Source organism: Narcine bancroftii, chromosome 1, assembly GCF_036971445.1.
Source record: "Narcine bancroftii isolate sNarBan1 chromosome 1, sNarBan1.hap1, whole genome shotgun sequence".
Lineage (NCBI taxonomy): Eukaryota > Metazoa > Chordata > Chondrichthyes > Torpediniformes > Narcinidae > Narcine > Narcine bancroftii.
This window is the reverse complement of record NC_091469.1, coordinates 315,934,150-315,943,167: the sequence shown is the minus strand read 5'-3', so window position 1 is coordinate 315,943,167 and position 9,018 is coordinate 315,934,150.

Here is a 9,018-nt window from a genome sequence, read left to right as displayed (position 1 = left end):
CTACAATATAATACATTGTTAATATACGGAACAGAGGAAATTATACCCTATATTACAGTTCAAGTATAAATATTATGAATTAGGGGATTGATCACATAAAGTTCTAACTTGGCAATTAAAAGTGGAACAATCTTCCAGAACAATTAATGCAACACAACAGAATAGTAATGAAGTGACCCCAGCATCTGCAGATTTTCTTGTTTAACTGGAAAATACTTCAAGGAAATTCTGTGTTTTCGCTGAGATGCAACATGCTCCTCGATCATCGGGAGCCCCTGGTCTGTGACTACACAGAATGAGCAATGGGAAGGTATCCATCTTCCTGAATGGAAGGGAGACTGAGGCCCCACAATGGAGGCAGACAAATTCACAAACCTTCTGTCCATAACATTGGCAAAGGCTGCAGGCCTGGACAGAGAAGATGGAAAGGGGTGGGGGGTGGTGGGAGGGTTCATAGGACGTGGGTATGAAGAGTAGGGTTAGGGCAAAAACAACAGCAGGCCACCATAGGGCTGAATGGCCTCACCATCTTCTGTTGCTAAGGTGACCATGGGAGAAATGGGATGGTTTGGATGGATCCCTCCATCAAGTCACACAGTGTGGAAACAGGCCTCTCGGCCTAATTTGGTGACCAAAACTTCCCACCCACACTGGTCCTGCATTTGAACCACTAAAACCCATCCAATCCAGGATCGGGCGTAACCATCTCTCCAACACCCATTTCCTTCCAACCAGCAACCTCATGCTCCAACACCTCTCAGGACTTCTCTGTCACTCTCTCCAGGTTGGCTAAGGCGAAAGTGCCTCCTGCCTCTGCAGTGATGAGGGACCTGCACCAGTGGCAGGAAGGAGGGATCCAGATTTGATTGACAGAGACAGGTCACAGATATTTAAGTCCAGAGCTCCAGGACCCAACACAAAGTGCAGGTACGACCTACAGAAAATTATCTGCCTGGTGAGCTGGAGATTTTGGACGAAGGAAACCGAAAAGCTCCAGCACTCACCCTGAGTGACATCATCTGCTACAAAACCCAATATGGTGCAACTGGACACAGCAGAACTTCACTCCCAGATAAGCCTGATTTGACCAGAAGAGCAAATCTGATCCACTGGGCTCTCCCACATCCAAACCTGGATGATCTTCACTTGTCAGTATTCGAGGATGACATGCAGGCTAGCTTCAGGAGAGTGAGGCCAGGGAAAGGATCCCGTCCGGATGGAGAATCCGGCTGAGAACTGAAAACCTGTGCTAACCAACTGGCCGGAATGTTGGGGAGGGTTAGATGACTATATCTGGAATGAAGGTATTTGAGAGGCTGGTGTTGAAACATATCAACTCTAGTCTGTGCAGTGACATGGGTCCGTTCTGATTTGCCTTTTGCAGCAACAGGTCTATGGCAGATGTGTAGTGTGGATTGTGGAAAGTCATGTGGCCTCTCCATCTAGAACCTGGTGGGAGTATGGATTGTGGAGAGTCATGTGATCTCTCTGGAACCTGGTGGGAGTGTAAATTGTGGAGGGTCATGTGGTCTCTGTCTGGAAACTGGTCGGAGTGTGGATTGCAGAAGGTCATGTGACCTGTCTGGCTGGAGCCTGATCAGAAGTTACCTCACCTGCCAATCAATGGTTGATCTACACACAGGTGAGGCTGATGCACAATTGTCCTCTCAGGCCACATGGATGGTTCTTGCACTGAAAATGCCAAGCATGTGCAGTCTCTGTTCTCTCTCTCCCTCTCTGTGTTTGCTACATGGAGACCATTACTGAACACCAGGCTGCAGGCCACGGGCAGTTCCACAGGGCTGACTGAATACAATGGGCCCGTCCCAGATCCCGAGCCGTGGGCAATGCTGGAGACCAGGTTCATTTGTTAGTTGTAATTAATTTACTAGTTGTTTGTGTGCCTCTCCTACTAGAGATAGAGAGAGTGATTGTATGGGTGCTTAACCCTTGTGTTCCCTTTCGGGAGTTGAGAATGTTTAGCAGTGATTTATTAGCACCCGATGTATATTATTCCAGGTAGGTCTGTGTGAGTGCATGCCCTTTTGTGAATTCCTCCACACTGTTTGTTCATAGCAAGTGTCCAGCCTTGATCTCTTTGAACCCTTAACACAGCGTTAGATGCCAACTCACTGGCTCTACACAAACTGCTGGAACATCTGGACACCAAAGACACACCCATCAGGATGCCCTTTATTGATAAGTTCAGCCTTCAACACCATCATCCTCTCCAAACTGATCTGCCCCCTCCAAGACCTGGGCCTCAATACCCTACTGTGGGATTGGACCCTGGATTTCCTCACTTCCAGCCCCCAATTAGTGTGGATTCGCAAGGACATCTCCACCCAATCTTCATCAGTTGCGGAGCACCAGAGGCTTGTGTTCTTAGACCTTGCTCTTCTAGCTTTACATCTATGACTGCGTGGCTCAGTTCGACAACACCACCATTTGCAAATTGCTGTATAAAAAGGCCCAATGAGTCAGCATACAGCAGGGAGGTTGATAGCTTGGCTGAATGGTGTACAAACAACAACCTCCCAGTATCACAAGACTGTGGAGCTGATTGTAGACCACAGGATTCTCAAGGTGGGGCATACACCCCACTGTTGGGGCATGGGAATATCTTGGTGGGGCAAAGGAATATTTTGAAAAATAATCAAAAGGTTGGTTTGAAAAAATAATCTCATTATGTTGGTGTGAAAGATGTGACTGTCAGTACAACATAATTGTGGTCCCTTCCAAGTAAAATCACTTTGTTTTTATTTTCATAACGTGTTTTTGCTCTTCCAATGTTTCTCTGTTTCTCTTATTTAACTGTTGTTATCCTTGGTTAACATTATAATTATATTTTTTCTGACCAGTCTTTTTTATCATCCATTCTAAATTATCTCATTGGCGACGAGGATTCCAAAATATTTCAACAATCATGTCTCTGTCCTTACCCCTTGGCTTTTTCAGTTCAGTAGTGAGTGAGACCTGTTTCTGTATGGATCTTTGTGCACTAGCGTATTGATGGGGAAGGGGCCAGTGCAGTGGGGGGGGGGGGGGGGGGAGGTCCGCTCCAGCAGATGACAAAATGGAAAAGAATAAGAACCCCAGAAAGTAAAGCGCGAGTCTAGCGCAGTTTTGATTCACTCTCTGTGAGAAAAGATCTCAGAAAACGCGCTAGTTTTTTTTAGGGTCAGTATTGTTCCTTTGATTCGATCTTTACCTTTATTACATGTTTCAATTCTACAACATAATAAAATATTGATTAATCAGTTTCTGGGAGCTCGCGCTGTTGTATGAATCTGTTTCAGGGACCTCATGCTGTTGTATTAATCTGTTACAGATAGCTTGTGCTGTTGTATTAATCTGTTTCGCGGAGCTCATGCTTTTGTATTAATTTGTTTCAGAGAGTTTTCGCTGCTGTATTAATCCGTTTCATGTGTAACAATATTAATATTTGGGGAGAATTTAGAAATTTAGAGTAGGTCACATACATACACACATTTTAAAACAGATCTTATTTGAAAGACTGAAGAATTCACATTGCAGGATCTCTTTGAGAATGTAAGCACCTTTCACAAGTAGGTGTTAATTGAACTGATGTCATAAAATGCTTGACCATTGTCTTGCTGTCTAAGTACCCTTTCTGAAAAGTGCTCATAGAAAGGTCACTCCTGGATTTTCTTGATCTAACAACAGATGGGAGCAGAAGAAAGAACTCCTGTTGTTTGCTGGAGAAGGTGGGGGTTTTGCAAGTGAGAGTCACATGCTTTTCACTGGAATTTTCATTTGGAGTGAGAGAGAGAGAAGAGAAGCCCTCTCAGCTGATGTGACACAGTGCAATCCAGGAAGAACTGATGAAAAGTTCCAGAAGCAGTGGATGGCTGGAAGTGCTATCTGACTAATGTTTCTCTTGGAATAAGAGGGACAGAAGTAGCTCTGTCATAACTTGAAAGAAAGAGGTTACTATCTGAAAAACCCTGATGGGGCAAGTTTCATCAGCAAGACATTGAGATGACTAATGGTGGTATCTCAGTTGTGGAAATCCTGCTGCGACAAATATCTCTCTTTGCAAACCCTACAAGAACCTTCCTGAGTGGTAAACATTTACCTTTCAAGCACCAAGCCTGGTGAACTTTATACAAGTTAAATTCTGTGCACAGTATGGTGATTGCCTGCAACCAGAGAACTTGGAAGAAGGAGAAGTGAGATTGAATTGTGAACCAAAGAACTTTTCTTGAATTTACACACATATTACATACATGTGCACTTAGAATAAGAAAGGGGAAATTTGGGTTAGTATAGAGTATAGTATAAGAATAGAGTTAAGTTAAAGTTTGATTCTATTTTCATGTTTGAAGTTGATTAAAAATAACTTTTGTTTTGAAAGCCACTTGTCTTAGTGAATGTCTATTGCTGTTGGGTTCTGGGGTCCTTTGGGCTCGTAACAAATGGACCAGGCGCTGTTGAATTAATCTCTTTCAGGGACCTCGTTCTGCTGTATTAATCTGCTTCAGGGAGCTCGTGCTGCTGTATTAATCGGTTTCAGGGAGCTTGTGCTGTTGTATTAAATTGTTACAGGGAGCTTACGAGCTGAATTAATCTGTTTTAGGGACCTCATGCTGCTGTATTAATCTGTTTCATGAACCTCGTGCTATGTATTGATCTGTTTCAGAGACCTGGCGCGATTGTATTAATCTGTTTCAGGGAACTCGCGCTGTTGAATTAATCTGTTTCATGTACCTTGCGCTGTTGAATTAATCTGTTTCAGGAATGTTGCACTGTGTATTAATCTGTTTCAGGGAGCTCGGGCTGTTGTATAAATCTGTTTCAGGGAACTCGTGCTGTGTTTTAATCTGTTTCAGGGAGCTCGTGCTGTTATATTAATCTGTTTCAGGGAGCTCGCGCTGCTGTATTAATCTATTTCAGGGAGCTCGCGCTGCTGCATTAATGTATTTCAGGGAGTTCGCACTCTGTATTAATCTGTTTCAGGGAGCTCGGGCTGTTGTATAAATCTGTTTCAGGGAGCTCGTGCTGTGTTTTAATCTGTTTTAGGGAGCTCGCGCTGCTGTATTAATGTATTTCAGGGAGCTTGCGCTGTTGTATTAATCTGTTTCAGGGAACTCACGCTGCTGTATTTATCTGTTTCAGGGACCTCCTGCTTTTGTATTAATGCATTTCAGGAAACTCGCGCTGCTGTATTAATGCGTTTCAGGGAGCTCGCGCTGTTGTATTAATCTGTTTCAGGGAGCTCGTGCTGTGTTTTAATATGTTTCAGGGAGCTCGCGCTGTTGTATTAATCTGTTTCAGGGAACTCACGCTGCTGTATTTATCTGTTTCAGGGACCTCCTGCTTTTGTATTAATGCATTTCAGGAAACTCGCGCTGCTGTATTAATGTATTTCAGGGAGTTCGCACACTGTATTAATGTGTTTCAGGGAGCTCGGGCTGTTGTATAAACCTGTTTCAGGGAGCTCGTGCTGTGTTTTAATATGTTTCAGGGAGCTGGCGCTGTTGTATTAATCTGTTTCAGGGAACTCACGCTGCTGTATTTATCTGTTTCAGGGACCTCCTGCTTTTGTATTAATGCATTTCAGGAAACTCGCGCTGCTGTATTAATGCGTTTCAGGGAGCTCGCGCTGTTGTATTAATCTGTTTCAGGGAGCTCGCGCTGTTGTATTAATCTGTTTCAGGGAGCTCGTGCTGTGTTTTAATATGTTTCAGGGAGCTCGCGCTGTTGTGTTAATCTGTTTCAGGGAGCTGGCGCTGTTGTATTAATTTGTTTCAGGGAGCTCACGCTGCTGTATTTATCTGTTTCAGGGACCTCCTGCTTTTGTATTAATGCATTTCAGGAAACACGCGCTGCTGTATTAATGCGTTTCAGGGAGCTCGCGCTGCTGTGTTAATGTATTTCAGGAAGCTCGCGCTGTGGTGTTAATATGTTTCAGGGAGCTCGTGCTGCTGTGTTAATGTATTTCAGGGAGCTCGCGCTGTTGTGTTAATCTGTTTCAGGGAGCTCGCGCTGTTGCATTAATGTGTTACAGGGACCTATCACTGTTGTATTTATCCATTTCAGGGAACTTGCGCTGCTGTATTAATCTGTTTCTGGGACCTCGCCCTGTTGTATTAATGCGTTTCAGGGAGCTCGTGCTGTTGTATTAATCTGTTTCGTGACCCTCCAGCTGTTATATTAATCTGTTTCAGGCAGTTTGCCCTTTTGTATTAATCTATTTTAGGGACCTCGCACTGTTGTATTAATGCGTTTCAGGGAACTCATGCTGTTGTATAAATCTGTTTCACGGAGCTCGCGCTGTGTTTTAATCTGTTTCATGGACCTCGCACTGTTGTATTAATCTGTTTCAAGGATCTCGTGCTTTTGGATTGAAGTGCCAGTTAATGAAGTAGACGATGGAAGGGTAGTCAAGCAGTAATCATGGCTTTTATTAGCAGAAACTAGTGGTACAAAAATGAAAAACAATGGGTGCATACACAGTTATACCCAAGGCGAGTGTCTTAAATGGTAGAGATAATAGACGTCCAATGTCAGTAAAGCAGGGCAAGGCACAGTGAGAGACTGACAGCTCAACATAGATTCACCAGTCTACCCCCGGCAGAGTAGGGTTAAATGGCTAAGTGGAATTCAAACAGGCAAGCAAATCTACTGCAAGCGTAATACAACAATAAAATAAATGGCATTGAGAATTGTGAAATATAATGTGTTCACAATCACTACTCTGTAGACAAAGTCTTGGAGAACAGGTTCAGCTTTATTTCGAGTCTGCAGAGTCAGGTGTCCCTGGTCTGGAGACACACTGGAGGTTCAGAATCATCACTCTTTTGTACAGTCCCGGGCTCAACATCACCCCACCTTCATTTACCTTCTTACAATCGGAATCCAAATACATTACAACATTCTCCTTTACCCTTCCATCAATACAGGTATCACTCAGTTCCTCCCTCTTCATACATCGCATGTTATGTTAATTAGTTCATTCCTTCCTTAGAGGCATCTAAGTTAATATTCATATTCATGTCTCTATTAAGCAAGCGCAGTACTAGCTATAGACTACCTTAGGTCGCTGTACCAGCCTGAACCAGATCCTAGCATCCTTGGGGCTCCTGATAATAAGAGGTCTACTAGCTAGTATTGCCTGTTTTCAAGCTCTCATCTACATTCTTAGCATTCCATCCCTTTTCACAGAATAGTTAATCATCTTCAACCATATTTCACATTCCATATTGACTGCCTCGACATCGCATTAGTTTGCCAACGAGTCAAGTGCATAGGCAGTATCACTTTCCCCAGGTTCTGTCGTCTAGTCAGCAACTGGTGTTGAACAAGTACCACATTCCGTGGCACCGCATAGTAAGTGGTCATTCCTTCTTGGGCTATAGCCAGAATCATAGCTCCTGGCATTACAGGAAAAGGGACCTCACCCAGTAGGGAATTCAGGTGGCCCCACTGTATTGCCTCATCGACCACGTTGTTTTGAGCCATGTAGTAATTGAAACAAGCATTACACTGTGGGGAGGGTTGAAGATTTCTCTGGCACTTGGGGCAGACTGGTCGATTATCAGCTGCTCTGCTTGAGTGCTGCATCCATTTCTGCTAAAAAATTGAATTGCCAGTTAATGAAGAAGATGAAGGCGGTGGAGTCAACAGGCAATCATGGCTTTTATTAGCAGAAACTAAAAGTACAAAATTGAAAGACAATGGGTGCATATACAGTTATACCCATGGGGAGTGTCTTAAGTGGTAGAGATAATACACGTCCAATGTTAGTAAAGCAAGGTTAGGCAAGAGGAAGACTGACAGCTCAACGTAGATTCACCACAGGGAAATGATCTAGTTTGTGTGGAGGGGAATGTTGGAGATGGTGGAGGTGGGGAAGCCCTGTTGATTCAAGGTAAGATCAGGGTGATAGTGGGAGATGATCTAGTTTGTGGGGAGGGGAATGTTGGAGATGGTGGAGGAAGGGAAGCCCAGTTGATTCAGGGTAGGATTAGGGGTAAAGTTGGAGATGATCTAGTTTGTGGGGAGGGGAATGTTGGAGATGGCGGAGGAGGGGAAGCCCAGTTGATTCAGGGTAGGATCAGGGGTAAAGTGGGAGATGATCTAGATTGTGGGGAGGGGAATGTTGGAGATGGTGGAGGAAGGGAAGCCCAGTTGATTCAGGGTAGGATCAGGGGTAAAGTGGGAGATGATCTCGTTTGTGGGGAGGGGAATGTTGGAAATGAGTGAGGTGGGGAAGCTCTGTTGATTCGGGGTTGGATCAGGATGACAGTGGGAGTTGATCTAGTTTGTGGGGAAGGTTTGTTGGAGATGGGGGAGGTGGGGAAGCCCTGTTGATTCAGGGTAGGATCAGGGTGACAGTAAGGGATGATATTGTTTGTGGGAGGGGAATGCAGGAGATGGGGAGCCCTGTTGATTCCGGGTGGGATCAGGGTGATAGTGGGAGATGATTCAGTTTGTGGGGAGGGTAATTTGGAGATGGGGAGTGGGGATTCCCGCTGATTCAGGGTGAGTTCAGGTTAACAGTGGGAGGTAATCTAGTTTGTAGGAAGGGGAAAGTTGGAGATGGGGGAGGGTGCGAAGCCCTGGTGATTTGGGGTGAGACCAGGGTGACAGTGGGAGTTGAGCTAGTTTGTTGGAAGGGGATTGTTGGAGATGGGGGAGGTGTGGAAACCCTTTTGATTCAGGGTGTGATCAGGGTGACAGTGGGAGATTATCTAGTTTGTGGGGAGGGAAATGTTGGAGACGCGGGAGTTGGGGAAGCCTTGTTGACTCAGGATGGGATCAGGGTGACAGTGGGAGTTGATCAAGTTGTGGGGAGGGGAATGTTGGAGATGGAGGTGGTGGGGAAGCTCTGTTGATTCAGGGTGGGGTCAGGGTGACAGTGGATGATGATCTAATTTGTGGGAGGGGAATTTTGCAGATGGGGGAGGTGGGGAAGCCCTATTGATTCAGAGTGGGATCACGGTGACAGTGGGAGATGATCTTGTTTGTGGGGAGCAGGAGGTTGAATGAACT